Source organism: Pan paniscus, chromosome 17 (genome assembly GCF_029289425.2).
Source record: "Pan paniscus chromosome 17, NHGRI_mPanPan1-v2.0_pri, whole genome shotgun sequence".
NCBI classification, from domain to species: domain Eukaryota; kingdom Metazoa; phylum Chordata; class Mammalia; order Primates; family Hominidae; genus Pan; species Pan paniscus.
Window position 1 is genome coordinate 32,027,632 of NC_073266.2, and position 14,272 is coordinate 32,041,903.

General features: G+C 44.6%; 1 protein-coding gene across 5 annotated transcripts in view; it reads left to right on the forward strand.

The window, feature by feature from the left end:
* Nucleotides 1-556: 556 nt before the first annotated feature.
* L3MBTL4 (L3MBTL histone methyl-lysine binding protein 4) overlaps nucleotides 557-14,272 on the forward strand; it is a 476,247-nt gene continuing 462,531 nt past the window's right edge. For 2 of the 5 annotated variants that reach the window (XM_034943563.3, XM_055102572.2), the window contains exon 1: nucleotides 559-702. The gene's annotated coding sequence lies outside the window, so the exon portion shown is untranslated. Of the gene's footprint in view, nucleotides 703-14,272 lie in introns of all 5 variants that reach the window. The other 3 variants (XM_055102573.2, XR_004667534.3, XM_034943565.3) reach the window with 3 other exon arrangements.

The window sequence follows — 14,272 nt, forward strand, 5'->3', positions numbered from 1 at the left end:
GCTTTGAGAAAGGCCAAAGCTAGCCAGTAAGGCCATAAGTTCCATGAGGGCAGGATCTACCCAGCTCCTGTTTCCTGCTCAATTCCAAGCAGTTAGAACAGGGTCAGTAAACACTGCTTGCCACTTGGAAAGAGTATTATTTTATTTGGAAATGGTATCCAGGTACTCGTGAGTAGCAAAGTCAAGAGCAGGAAAGTGGAATGGGGGAGGTTGCAAATTCGGAGCGAGCAGCAGGACCGAGAGGGATCCGGAGGAGAGAGCCTTCAGACGGTGAACCCCAAGAGCTGGGATGAAGCATGGGTGAGCTACTGGGACTTCGCTGCCAGGCAGCAAGCTGGCAGGCAGGAAGTAGCCAAGATTTGGGGGAATCCTTTCCAGGGAACGAATACAGAGAAGGACGCATCTGAAAATTCAGCCGCAGCCACCTCCCTCCCATGGGAAAGCCCCGACCTCGGCGGGCCCAGAGCCACCCGGCTCCCCGGGGAGTGGAACACTGAGCGAGGCAGGTGCGGCGGGAGCATGCGCGCGGGGTGGGCAGGGGGCGGCTCCCGCGCCCCCACCCCGCGCGTGCACCCTCGCGCCCCTCCCGCCGGGCACCGCGGGGCAGCGGCGCCGCAGCCTGGGCTGGCGGAACCTCGCGCTCCGACTCGCCCCCCTCCTGTAGCTCGGTCGGCGTTGCGGGCAGGCGCCGCTCCGCTGGGGGTAAGAAGGACGCCGCCGCCCGCGTGGGATGGTCGCGAGCCCGCGTGGGTGCCCACGGCCGCCGCCGCGCGGGGTGGCCCCATCCCCGGGCAGGTAGAGGGGCCTGCACGACTCCCGCGGCGAGGGCCGGGCCGGTAGGGGCGGTGGCGGTTGGGGATAGCCCCAGTCCCGGCCCAGGCTCTTTCTCTTTCTCTTTCGCCGCCGGGGCGCGCGCCGGGCTCCCCGCGAGAGGCGCTGCCTCACTTGTCGCCTACTTTGGACGGGCGCGGCCGCCGCAGAGCCCGGCGCCTCGGTCAGCCGCGAGGGCAGGGTCGGGGTGCCAGGCGCGGCTACCTGGGCGCCCTAGAGCCAGCGCAGCCTGGGACCGGGGGAGCGGGACGGGACGGGACTCCTGAGGGCCCCCAGGCAGTCCTCCGGCCATCGAGCGCCCGGCGGTGGGCATTTGGCTTTTGTTTCCTCTGGGGCTAACGCCCCCGTCTGCCCGCGTGTCCCCCTCAGCCGACAAGTGTCGTGTGCCCGGACGGGCGAGCGCTGCATCCCCCCACCCGCTTTCTGCCCTTGTCTTCCTCTGCGAGTTCTGCCCAGCCTCGGGAGCGGGAGCCCAGGGAGTGCGCGCATGGCGGGCGGGCGCCTGGCCAGCCTGGGACGGCGGCTCTCAGGCTCCTGCCACCGCCTGGAACTGCGGGGGGCGCGCCGGCCACAGTCGCCCTCGCCTGCTCTCCGGGCCTTCTTGGGCCCGCTTGGTCCCAGGTGGACGCGAGTCGAGCTGGGCACACCTGGGCCAGCGCCGCACTTACCTGCGGGATTGGTGAGAGCGTTTTCGCGAGGTCGCAAATTCCGGGTGGGTATTGTCCCCTGCTTTTGATCTCCCTTAGTCACTGGTTAAAGTGCGAAGTGTGCTTTATCTTACATATGCCTTTAGAGGGACATTCTTTTTTTTTTTTTTTTTTTTTTTGAGACGGAGTCTCGCTCTGTCGGCGGGATCTCGGCTCACTGCAAGCTCCGCCTCCCGGGTTCACGCCATTCTCCTGCCTCAGCCTCCCGAGTAGCTGGGACTACAGGCGCCCGCCACCACGCCCGGCTAATTTTTTGTATTTTTAGTAGAGGCGGGGTTTCACTGTGTTAGTAGAGGGACATTCTTAATGCGCCAATGCCCCGAGGTGGAACTAAATAAAGGGAAGGCCTGGTCATTGTTACTGTTGAGACTGCTGTACTTAACAGTCAGAGGAAGGCAGCTGGTCACCACGACCCAGTCGGCCATTCCCATGCTGAAGACTCGCTCTCACTTCACACTTACTTGGACTCCACTATGACTTGCTGGTGGCCCATCTCCTGGATCCTTCTGTTGGAGCTGTTCTAGAAGATGCTTGTGGCAGGCTCCAGTTTCAGTCCTTGGCTGAAATAAGTGTAGTGTGGCTCTTCGGTTTTCTAATCTCTTCCACCTAAAAAGGTTAAGGTGACAAACAAGTGGTGGGTACAGTAGAGTTGTTTTTGGTGCTTGGTAATATTAAAAACTTGGAATGCATTCCTTATATTACTACAGAATTAGGAGAAACGGTTGAAAGAGGAGAGGTTTTTTTCTTGGAGTATCCAAAGGGATTGGATTCGACTACACTGACTTGGTGTGTAATGGTTGAGCAGGAAGGAAGATGAACATAAAACTGCTATTAATTATGCTCTTAGATGTGAGGCAACATTGAGGATCTATTGCATGTAACCCTTGACTGCAGAATCACTTAGCACTTTGCTGTACAATATTGGGGTCACAAGAAATGTTAAGCTTGGTTAACCTCTGCAGTGTGCTCTCACTCAGTTTCCAAAAAAAGGGTATTGGTGGGAAGGTGATCTGGTGAAGACAGAGGTAACGAAAGTGAAGGAACTGTGTTAACTTTCACTTTTTAAACATTTTATTTTTATTTTTTAGAGATAGGGTCTCACTCTGTCACCCAGGCTGAAGTGCAGTGGTACCATCATGGCTCACTGCAGCCTTAACTTCCTGGGCTCAAAGGATCCCGCCTCAGCCTATTGACTGGGAGGGTAGCTGTGCACCACCATGCCTGGCTAATTTTCTAATTTTTTTTTTTTTTGTAGAGATGGAAACTCATTTAACTTTCACTTTAAAGAGAAGTAAGCTTGCATATTTTAAAGTTCTCATAAGAATCTTAGGTGCTCTGTAGCATCTGTATAACTTCATTGCAGTACCTGTGTGGTTTATATCTTAAACTACACTTCTTACTCCTTTTTGGTGGTAATAAGCCTCCTTTGCTTGGCATGGGACTTGGCACGTGGGTAAGTGCATGCTCAACAAATACTCGTAGGACCGAATCCGTATGTGAGCAGACAACTGCTGAGCAGAGGCAGGAGGTGATAAAAGCAGCAGTGAGGGAGATCAGGCTGACTGTGAAGGAAGATTTGCAGATGGAAAGCCCTCGAGTTCTTCCTATGAAGAAAAGGCCAACCTGAAAGCCACTTCCAGGAGGCTGCGTAGGAGGCACCAGCACCCAGTCTGACCAAGGAAGCAGAAGCTTCAATCCCTCCTCCCCCCATCACTCCTTCAAGTGGGTTAAGTTTTCTGTTCTCCAGAGAGCTGAAGGAGGGTCTGAAAATCGCCATTAGATAAGTGTTCATTCTTTCAGTTAATTATTATAATTAAGAAAGAATGCTGCTGCTGGTGAAGTGGGGGAGTGAGCAGGAGAGGTAGGTTTGGTGGGCTGGAGGCAGGGTGGAAAGGATAAATTCCATTTATACAACATTGGATTGAGAAAACCAAATACTGCATGTTCTCACTTACAAGTGGGAACAAAATAATGAGCACACATGGACACATAAAGGGGAACAACACACACTGGGGCCTATCGAAGGATGGGAGGAGGGAGAGGATCAGGAAGAATAACTAATGGATACTAGGCTTAATACCTGGGTGATGAAATAATCTGTACAACAAACCCCCCGGAAACAAGTTTACCTATGTAACCAACCTGCACATGTACCCTAACTGAAAAGAAAGGTTAAAACAATGCATTTATCAAATTACTCTACTAAAATATTATTTTAGTAATGCTTATATCATGTATTAATATATTATAGGAAATATATTTTGGTAAAAGCAAAATGGTTTTGCATTGTGAAAAACTAAACATATCATTTGGCTCATCCTTAAACAACAGAAAACCATTGAATTGAAAACCCTGAAATGGCTTTTCACTGGAGAGAGAAACTCTGATGTTGGATCAGGGGAAAGCCAGTTAGGAAATACTCAGCGACTATGGGGGTGATCCTAAAAAGCATGTGTTAGGGTGACTAAACTAGCATTGAGAGAAAAGAACAGTTCCATGGCTATGGTCCATGCCCAGGAAAGGAGTCAGTGAGAGAAACTAAGAAGTGGTCTGAGGGGGAGGAAAACCAGGTGTCTCAGTCACAGGGAAGCCAGTGGAGAAGTAAGGGAGGGAAGGGAGGGAACAGCGTGGTTAGTCTTGTCAGTTGCTAATAAAAAATAGGCGCTGAGAAGATGAAGTTGAACTTGGCTAAAAAGAGGTGATCTCAGTGGTAACACATCAGTGCAAGCTGTGGGTAAATGTTTTGCTTTCTGTTTGAGGAATACAGATGTCCTCCCTTCATTCGAATAGCATTTTACACTTTACAAAACATTTCCATCTTGTAGCATTGGCAAAAATATTTTGAGGATAGTTTATTATAGGAACATACCTCCAATTGAAGAAAACTACTTAGGTCCATTAAAAAAATGCACTATTTACTACAGTGAATAACAGCAAGCAGTATAAATATCGGCATCTTATACTTAAGCAAAATAAAGCAGAACGATGAAATTAGAAGATGCTTGGGGGAAATGAAGCTCTTCAGTTCACTTATACACATATAATCTTTTGTTTAAGCATTTGCATTAATTTTTTAAAGGATAGTGCCTTAGGATAATTTATCCATATTTTATTATGCAAATACAAACGATTTTTTCCACGGTAGCAATGGAAAAGTGAAACCTTAACTCTGAGCCCATCAGAGTTGTCACAGGTCTGTTCCCTTGACCTATGTGTCCCTTTTGGGGATGATGTCGCCGTAATGGGGGCCCTGCTCAGTGTCACCTGGTGAACCTTCTTCATTTTGTGTTGATCTCAGCTCATATGGGAAACATTCTCTTAATGAGGCTGGAAGTAATGAGGCAAACTCTGACAATGCTTATGTATCCCTCCTGAAGATGGATGTGAAATGATAAAAGTGTGGTCGCTGCCACAATTAATAATTGATTAATAAATTGTTTGAAAAGTATCAGGCGGGGACCGCAGGAGATGAACAGCAGTGCATGCATCTCATTTCTTTTCACTGTAACTAGCCAGAGAGAATGTGTTTAACTAGAGGGACAGATAGAGAGTATAACACTTTTACACCCAGTATTTTGGTATGTAAGCTATTCTGATAGCTTTTAAGATGATCATGACAGGAGCTTTTTAGATTAAATCAGCATTGCTCCAGTCCTTTTTTTTTTTTGAGTGAATTAAGGAACTTAGGGGTGAGGCATTTTTGTTGGGTGTCCACTGTGTGTATGGGGGTGACTATGCAGACATGGCGCTTGCCTTCATGGAGCTTGTAGTCCAGTGAGGGACAGATAGCAACTAATCAGCCAAACATATGTAAGTACAGACTTTAAGTAAGCCTGAAAAAGACCCACGTGAGTGTGTAATGCAGATTTGTGGGCCAGAAAATGTGCCTGAGGATGAGTATCTGCTAGCCAGGTGGGGAATGGAAGCAAAAGGAAGTTCAGGCAGAGAGAAGCCCCTGAGGTGGTTTGTGGGGAAAACTTGGTGCCCTGGAGGAAGGAGAGATGGCCCTGAGACAGGAGGGCAGGGCCTGGGTGGGAAATGGCTGGAGGCCTCTGGAAGGCCTCGTTAAGGACTGTGCAGCTTATTTAGACTGGTTAGGATGCCATTGCAGGTATCCAGGTGGGAGTCAGGGAGGTGACCTTGGGCCGGGGAGCGGGGCATGGAAGTGGGTAGAAGTGGAGGGACTTGAGTAATTTGGAGGTGTAATTTATAGAATTGCTGATAGGTTAGAGGGTAGGCGAATTGGAAGAATCCAGGATTACTCCTCTGATCTCTAGCATGAGAAGTGGAGTGAATTTTGGAGATGGGGAAGACTGGGGAGAAGTGTACCTGGTAACTTTGCTTGGATCATTTCCCCAGTGTGAGACCTAGGGGAAACAGGTTATTTTTAAGGCAACAACTTGGTGTAGTTGTGGTGTGTGTCAGGCACTCAGCACTGTGCTAGGCAGATGGTTTTGGAGCTTAGCAAATGTGGGCTTTTCCCCTTTTCTGTGATGGTGGGTTTTGATATTCTGCTTAGGCCCTAGGCCTAACAGCCCTCCTGAATTTGAACTCCCAGTCTGTCTGTACATGGGCACATGCACCCAAACACATACAGTCTTAGAGTGTGCCATCAAGAGCCTCTGTGGTAGCTTTTCAGTCCTGATCAGATGGTCTGCATTATTGGATGTGCTGAATGGACCATTTTTATCTCATTTTCCCCTGCAGCATAGAGCCCCAACACTGATGCTGATATTGGGACCTTCCAAGTTCCTGAAGGGTCAATGGTTCTGTAATTATGAGCCATTGCTTAATTTTCATCGTTCCTTCTTTTGTGAGTACTTCCTGGAGTGACAACATATAAAAAATAGTATTTGGTCCTTATTATTGTTATGATGATTTATTTCTAAATAAAAATCAAGGACCAGATTATAGCCACAATTCCAGGCCTGTATTAATGGATGTAGGTTAGTGCTGATGCCAATTAAAGCCCATTCATACAAGAGCAGCTGTCTGACTCCTGGCTTTGATTTTCTAATCTGGTTACACCTGGTACACTCACTTGGTGCTGTGTAGCAAATGGCGTTAAGATCTAAATCCAGGGCCAACAATTTGGATGTCTAAAGGAAGGTAATAAGGGAAGTAGGCAGACAGAAGAAAATTCAGAGTTCTTTTGGTCTCACTTCCATTTTCCTTACCTTTGAAGACTGGGCAAGGCTGGGCACAGTGGCTCACCCCCGTAACCCCAGAACTTTGGGAGGCCGAGGAGGGTGGATTGCCTGAGTTCAGGAGTTCGAGACCAGCCTGGGTAACATGGCGAAACCCCATCTCTACTAAAAATACAAAAATTAGCCTGGTGTGGCATGCCTATGATCCCAGCTACTCAGGAGGCTGAGGCAGGAGAATCGCTTCAATCCGGGAGGTGGGGGTTGCAGTGAGCCGAGATTGCACAACTGCACTCTAGCCTGGGTGACAGAGCGAGACTCGGTCTCAAAAAAAAAAAAAAAAAAAAAAAAGAAGAAGAAGAAAAAAAGAAAACTGGACATAGGTATTTGTCTACTGTGAGAAATAGTGAGAAAATCCCCTTAGTGCTTTGGAGGCAGTAGAGAGTGGTGAAGTCTGCAGCAAACTGTGGATCTTATATGTTCTAAAGGAGGTGGCTATTATTTAAAAAATAAACAAAACTGAAGTTGGAAATCTGCAGTTTTAAAAATGTGAAGTCTCTGTATTTAAAATACTGGTTTAAATATCTTAGGATACTGCTAAGAGAAACAGAATCTGTCTGCTGATGCAGTTTTTGGTCCACAATTTATAAGCTCTTGCTGGTGGGGTCAGCTATATAATTAGCTGGATGTACTCTACTTTTAATTAGATTGTTTTTTCTTATTTACCATGAATGTGGACTGTGCATGAACGTACTGGCTTCTTATTGCTGCTGATCCTGCCATTTAATTGTGACTTGATTAAATCTGGGAGTTGGGAGTGGGAAATTTGGCCAAGCCTGAGACTGTAAGCACATCCTGGTGCCAGGTTGAGAGCAATGTAAACTTTATAACACTTTCATTCATGTTTCTGTGAATTTTTTTTCACAGTTTTCCATTGTTTAAGTCTGCCTTTTTTACTCCTTGTCTAATGGTTTGTGCAACTCATGGACACCCTCCTTTTTGTGTGTTTGGAGGGGATGGTATCTTCTCTCTCTGGTGGGCTTTTGTACATTTGTGTCTGCTTTTCTTGTGAATTTTGCTCCTCTAAGGAGGCTCCAAGCCTCCTTGAGACTGGACTATACATACTGTGCGCTTTCCTACCACGATGTACTGTTGTCGTCCGCAATTGCACTCTGAGGTGTGGAATTTTACTTTTCTATGTTCTCCAGAAAACTTGTTGGGTGGAGTAAGGGCTTGTTGCCATTTATTTCCAGAGCCTAGCAATTGTCTGGCACATGTTAGATGCCCAGTGAATAAAGGATGAGTGATTTTGTGTCAACTAGTGACAAGCTTACTCAGGAAAGAAATCTTACAAAATTCCTAACATTTTGGGATTCGGTGTGTTGGCTTCTAAGACTTTGGGTTCTATTGAAAATTTAAGCACTGACCTTTCAGCTGTTCATTTTATTATAATTATGATCATGTATCAAAGAAAATACAAAGGCAAAGAATATCCTTTAATTCCCTATCATTATAGCCTTTAGTCTTGGCCTTTGATATCATAAAGGTGAATTATTAGAGATGCCAGCATAGTACTTCCAAGTCTATATTTTATGCACTCAATTTCTGAGAATGGTTAGAACAATGATTTTTTCCCCCTTTCTCTTCTAAAACTATAGGTTGCTGTGATTTTATTCCTAGAAGATATGTGACTGTTTTTGGGCAGGTTCACACATGCAATTCAGCTTAGAAGAGGAACTGTTAAGGTTAACAGACCAAGAACTCGAAGGAGCGTCCCCACTTCAGCAGTTGCTGTGGTCTTTGTGTTTTGTGTGAATCGGTGATGCCCATCTATTTTACTGCCGTCGATCATTAGTAATCTTTAGGGCCACTTTATTCTTTTACTATGAGGACAAGGAGAATATAATTGTCCATCTTTTCAGAACTGGCTTGCATCTGTGTCCAAAACAAACAATGCCCATCACTGTGGAGTAAAGGGCGAGAGAACAAAGAAAGGAAGCTGTGAAGGGTACAGTTACACATTAATCACCGTGATGCGCAAAGTGTGAGGTTAGTAGGCAGTGCTTTGAAAGCTTTACATTGCATTTATTTCCAAACAAATTGTCTTTCAAGATCCTAGAACTTTCAGCCCAGAGTAGCTGTAGGCCAGCTATGGCTTATGAAGAGGTTTCTGATGTCCCACATTTAGCAACTTTGTAAGGCTTTTTTTTCGTAGTTACACATTTGGATTCAGCATTTTTTGAATTTTAGGGAGTTTAAAAATAATCTCATCCGGGGTTTCTCAATCTCGGTACAGTTAACAGGAATTTGTTGTTTCGCATGCTGCCCCATGCCTGGTAGGATGGTAAGCAGCAGTCAGTGTTCCTTGCCTCACCTCACGAGATGTCTGTAGCACCTCCCCCTCCTTAGCTGTGACAACGAAAACTATCTCCAGACACTTCTTCCTGTCCTCTGGGGAGGGGTGGAGGGGTAAAATCACCCGAAGTCATGAGCTGCTGATTTAATCCAGCCTGTTTTGCAGATGACACATCAGAGGTCCGGTTGTATTATGCAATGTTTCCAGGCTCAGAAGTCACTATGTCAGAATATGAATCGAAAAGCACATTATCTACAAGGAGGGAACTTTTTATCAATTCAAAACTCCTTTTCTCTTGTAAAATGTTCTAATGATAGTAGATGGTCCCCGTTGATTCTTTCTTGCCATGACTGGCCAAGTACAAGTGTCATGATTGTTAATTAAACTGTGGTGAAGACATAAAATTATCAATAGCAGTTTGAAGACCAATTTGCCCACATTTATCCATCTGAGTAATGGCAGAGTTGGAGCTGTGACTTGGCCTTCCTCACCAGGTTCCAGTCCACGAGGTTTTCTATGATGTCATGTCAACCTTTGTTTTCATAGCCAGATTTTGCAATAAAGTTGTGTTCAGTAGCTTGGTGAATTTCATTCTAGAGTAATAATTAATACTTAGTGCACTTGCACAGTTGGAAATTATGAAGCCAGTAATATAGACAGCTGCTAAGTAAGAGTACATTCATTCATTCCCTGAATGCTTACTTAGTGTGTACTTTGGCCAAGGCTGTGGTAGGTCGTGGAATGTAAATGATATTAGGAGGACCACACAGACACCCAGACTGGACCCGTTCCAGGAAACTCATAACCATGGATAAATTCAAATTTGAGGCTTCTTTGCATGGCAGTACAGGAAAAATCACTGGCTTATTAATAGGTTTATTTCTTCAGCTGCATTCCTCAATACCTGTGATGGGTGCTGGCAGAAGGCACTCAGACCTCTGTCCTTAGAAATGCCTTACTATTCACAGTGGCACTGGGAGGGGCTGGAAGAGCTGTTTAGCGGGCCCTTGGGCTCAGCCCCTGTGTTTAGCGGGCCCTCGGGCCCAGCCCCTGTGTTTAGCGGGCCCCCTGGCTCCGGGCCTGTGTTTAGCGGGCCCTCAGGCTCATTTCCTGTATTTAGCAGGCACACAGGCTCAGCCCCTGGGTTTAGTGGGCCCTCGGGCTCAGGGCCTGTGCTGACACTGAAAGGGAGTGAGTGTGCTTTCCAAAAGTTAGTGAGTGAGAATATCCTTGCCAAGGCCCTAAGTGACAGGCACTATTGTTCTGCACCACAGATGGTACATCAGGAGCTGTTTGTGCAGGTCGCAGAGCGGCAGGGCTGCATTACCTTCACGCCAGCTTTTGTTTTTGTAAGCTGGATCGCATTGCGCTCCCTCCAGAGACCATGTGTTATGGAGGGAAGGAAAAGTGCAAGGTTTTAGTAAGTCCCTTGCAAAGAGGAGCTATCTTCATGGTTGTATTATTTCCCTATTGTTTACGTGGCCTCTGCTGCCGTAGGGCACAAAAGAAAGATCTGTTTCACTTTTTGAAAATTGAAAAATTTCTGTCCTTGCCTTTGCATGTCCTAGTTGGGTGTTATACTGAAAGTGAAGATCATAAATTCACCAAAACATGTATGCCTTTGTGTATGAGCATTAAAAAAGTTCTTCAAGTTTTCCCTAGCCTAAGCATTTAAACATGTCAGCAAAAATACAAATAAAAAGAAATAGCTAACTGGGTGTAGTGGGTCCCACCTGTAATCCCAGCACTTTGGGAGGCTGAGGTGGGAGGATTGCTTGAGCCCAGGAGTTCAAGACCAGCCTGGCAACATGGGCAACATAGTGAGACTTCGTCTCTTCAAAAAAAAAAAAAAAAAAATCCAGGCATGATGGCATGTACCTGTGGTCCCAGCTACGTGGAGGTTAAGGCAGAAGGATCCCTTGAGCCCAGGAGACCGAGGCAGCAGTGAGCTGTGTTTGAGCCACTTCACTCCAGCCTAGGTGACAGAATGAGACCCTATCTCAAATGAAAAACAAAAATGAAGAAAAAGAAATTGCTTATAAATTATTTTGAGATTCTTTACTGACCTTCTTGACATTTTCCTGATTTTTATCCAGTTCCCTTCAAGGTTTCCATAATGAAGGTCCCCATAGTTAAATAAAAGCACAGGACTAGCATATCCTTCTGTAGAATGGCACTTTTCTACAGGCCACGAGGAGCTTCTCAGACTAAAAATAAGAAATTGAGCAGAACAGAACAGAAATCGAGCTTTTTATCTTTGTTCCCAGAGCCTGAATTTCCCTCCTCCCCTGCCAGGTATACAAATAAATGTGTCAGTGAATGGCTTGGGGTGCACTTGTCCCCTATGCTCTTTTTTCACTTGTTTGTTGAAACTAATATGGAAAGAACCGGAAGGACGTTCCTGAGGTTCTGTGGATCAGGGGTTCCAACTTAATCAGACTCTTTTAAAAATTATTTCAACAGCTTTTCGGGGGAACAGGTGGTTTTTATCACATGGGTCAGTTCTTTAGTGGTGATTTGTGAGGTTTTGGTGCACCCATCACCTGAGAGGTGTACACTGTACCCAATGTGTAGTCTTTTATCCCCCACCCTCCTCCCACCCTTCCCCCCACGTCCCCAAAGTCCATTGTATCATTCTTATGCCTTTGTGTCCTCATAGCTCATCTCTCAGTTAGAAGTGAGAATATTTGATGTTTGGTTTTCCATTCCTGAGTTACTTCACTTAGAATAATGGCCTCCAGCCACATCCAAGTTGCAGCAAAGCCCATTATTTCATTTTCTTTTATGGCTGAGTAGTATTCCATGGTATATATACGCCACATTTTCTTTATTCACTTGTTGGCTGATGGGCATTAGGTTGGTTCCATATTTTTGCAGTTGTGAATTGTGCTGCTGTAAACATGCGTGTGCATGTGGCTTTGTCCTATAATTACTTCTTTTCCTTTGGCTAGATACCCAGTAGTGGGATTGCTGGATCAAATGGTAGTTTTAGTGTTTTGATAACAAATATTTGTAACATTTCTCTAAGTATCCTGAAATGAAATTGACAGGTAAATAACTTACTTATACATACTGTCAGAAAAGTGAATATATACTGTGCATAAATAATACAATGGAAAAATATATGTGTAATTTATGGTAAAATGATATGTACTTCAAAATGTCTGGACATGACTAACCTAGAGAATAAAATCAAGTAGTTTGATGCTTGTACCTGCATCCAATATATAGATTGTATCCAATATAATAGATTATAATAGATTCACCATGAAGGTGACCAGTGAAAATGCTTTATTGGTGGACTGCATCGGGGAGGGAGAGTCATTGAACAGCACTGGGTTCCATGATATCATTTTCTGAAATGGTGAACAGTATTTGCTAAAGTTCTGCACAAAACAAAGTAAAGCCTTTACTCAATATACACAGAGTTGCATTCCTGGGAGAGACAGGAATTAGTTAAATATGCAAAAATACTTTCTGATGATATGTAAAATGGAAGTAGGCTTAAGGTTTAGAGAAGCATAAATAGGTTTTTCGTACACATAAATGTCAAGTGGGTTGCTCCAGCTGTGCAAAAGGCAAGATGATATTTTGCTGTGAAGAACTGTCCCACATATGGGAATTCTAGCAGCATTGGCCCTGTGTCCCTTAAATGCCACTCAAGAAACCCCACACATATTTTAAAAATTCCCCTGGGGGTAACCTACTTCCCCCTTCTTTCCTACCTCTGCCTCTGTTGAGCACTACTGGTTTGATAAATAAAGGTAAATAAATTCTACTGATTATTTGCAGTGATGAAAGACAGAGGGTTTGCTGAAGGGCAAATTACTTTCGCTCAGAGTTCAGAATAATCAATTATTCTTTCCCTTTAAGAATATTATTTTATATAAACTAACTTTTTATTCTGTAAGAATTCTGACACTCTCAAACGTTATCATCTTAATTCTTCTAAAACTTTGGCCTTGAAATGAAAATATGAATGGATATTCTATTTTTCAGTGAATGACTAAGCAATACTTAGTCTAAATTAGTCACAGTCAATTTAATCACTAGTGATTAAATTTCTGATTTGTGTACTTTATGTTCAAACCTTGTTCTGTATGGCACCAGAGGTTAAACTTTTTGTTTTTAGCTTAAAGTGAGTAAGTTGTCTAAAGTTGGAATGGGCTGCCTTGTAGATAGATTTTGTAGAATAGAGAGAGGTGTGCAATTGAGTGACCACTTGTATGGATGTTATATAATATTTGGTTGTGTGTGTATAAAGAGTTGAACTTGTTATTTAAGACTGAGTTATATTTTATTAAATCATAGATGCTTATATTATTCCTAGAAGGCCAGAATAATTTATTAGAATTGTAAGCGTACTTAGGAACTTTCTATCTTAACTTTCTGGCCAATACAGGAATAATTTATACATTGTCTTTGAGAGATGGCAATGTAGATTGTGCAATGAATTTAAACAATATTTTTAATAGTGAAACATCAGTGGAATAAATGTATATAGCTCCCCAAGGTAGTTATTTTGAAGAGATAAAAATAATCTGAATGTATACACTCCAGAATTTTGTTTTAAAGAAAGTCCTGTTTAGACATTTTATGCCTCTATGCTGATGCAGGTATTGATCATTATGAGAAAAACAAGTAACAGAAATTCATGTCTTACCTGCCTAGGCTTACTGCCACTTGAAGCTATGGGCTTAGAGAAGTATAATACCTGCTTGAAAGTTATGTCTCCGCTCCCTTGATTCCACAGCAACTTCTCATTGTGGAGGTTTGGATTGAGGTCACAGCGGCCCCTTGATGGCACTGCGCCCCTGGTTCTGGTTATGGAGCTCTTCTGCACCCTTGCTCTACTGCACCCTTGCACACTGCACACTTGCCTGTACATTTCTTAATGCCTTTGTGCCCACGTTAGCCTGGTCTTGGTGATGCTGGAGGTGTCACCACACAGTATGCAGGGATGCTTTTCAAATATTAGAGCCGCCTTGTGGGTGTGCACAGGGCGCACTTTCCCTACTGACTCTCACCTTTACAAAGTGAGTGCCTTATTATCCTAGAGAAAATTAGTTGTGCTATGAGGCTTACCCATATATAGTTTGGCTGTAATACACTAATCCTCATGTGCTTTTTCCTCGTTTGAATTTTACCTCTTATAAGCTGTACTTTGCATTCTATAAGCTGTCTTCTTGCCCAGTGCATTTTTTGCCCTGTGCACTTTTCGTGGTTTGGGAAGA